This window comes from Sinocyclocheilus anshuiensis, unplaced genomic scaffold (genome assembly GCF_001515605.1).
Source record: "Sinocyclocheilus anshuiensis isolate Anshui unplaced genomic scaffold, SAMN03320099.WGS_v1.1 scaffold45, whole genome shotgun sequence".
NCBI classification, from domain to species: domain Eukaryota; kingdom Metazoa; phylum Chordata; class Actinopteri; order Cypriniformes; family Cyprinidae; genus Sinocyclocheilus; species Sinocyclocheilus anshuiensis.
The window spans coordinates 386,770-388,021 of NW_015536467.1; the positions used below are offsets into that span (position 1 = coordinate 386,770).

General features: G+C 33.8%; 1 protein-coding gene across 1 annotated transcript in view; it reads right to left on the bottom strand.

Moving 5' to 3' along the window:
• LOC107691706 (protein ABHD17C) overlaps positions 1-1,252 on the bottom strand; it is a 63,590-nt gene that overhangs the window by 60,900 nt on the left and 1,438 nt on the right. The gene's annotated exons all lie outside the window — the stretch shown is intronic.

Here is a 1,252-nt window from a genome sequence, read left to right on the forward strand (position 1 = left end):
GAGTAAACTAAAAAATTTACTAGCCAATGGCGATTCAATTGCCAAGGTGTTCGTAGAGGGCTGTATGGGTCAATTTTTTTTTCTTTTATGCCAAAAATCATTAGAATATTAAGAAAATATCATGTTCCATGAAGATATTTTGTAAATTTCCTACCTGAAATAAATCAAAACTTAATTTTTGATTAGTAATATGCATTGCTAAGAACTTAATTTGGACAACTTGATAGGCAATTTTCTCAATATTTTGATTTTTTGCACTTTCAGATTCCAGATTTTCAAATAGTTGTATCTCGACCCTAACAAACCATACATCAACGGAAAGCTTATTTATTCAGTATAAATTTCCTTTTAAAAAAAAATTACCCTTATGACTGGTTTTGTGGTCCAGGGCAGGGCTGGATTGGTAATCTGGCATACCGGGCATTTTCCCGGTGGGCCGACGCACTTAAGGGGCCGACAAAATGTTTTTTTTTTGCCAAGGACCATCACGCAGGGACAGCGACCAGCCAGTGGCCCATTGGATTGTCTCCTGTACTGATAGCGTAAACCATCCAATCACAATGCGCTATAGACGGAGCGATGAAGTATTTGCAAAACGGCTATCTATTATCGTCCATGTTTTGATTTCAGCAAATCAGTTCGAGTGAACGCACACAACCGGATTAATATTCATGAATCCAGTAGCTCATTAATCCTTGGTGCGTTTTATATTGTTCTTATTAGTAGAATTCATGTGTGTGCATGCCATGAGTGTAGAATACGTAAACACTTTTTAATAAAATCTAAATTCGTCCCCCGCGCTTTTTTGGCCAAGTCAAGTGTGTTCATAGAGGTTTCCATGGGCCAATGCGAATAAATCTAGATTTAAATTCAAAAAGACACGATATTGTCGGACCTGACGTTTTATTCTTATCCAAAACAACTAGATGTGATATGAGTGTGATACATAGCCTCCATACATACATACACTACCAGTCAAAAGTTTTTGAACAGTAATATTTTATGTTTTTTTTAAAGAAGTCTTTTCTCACCAAACCTGCATTTATTTGAACCAAAATACAGCAAAAACAGTAATAGTGAAATTTTTTTACTATATAAAAACTGTTTTCTATTTAAATATATATTAAAATATCATTTATTTCTATGATCAAAGCTAAATTTTCAGCATCATTACTTCAGTGTCACATGATCCTTCAGAAATCATTTGAATATGCTGATTTATTGTTCAAGAAACATTTATTATTATTATTAT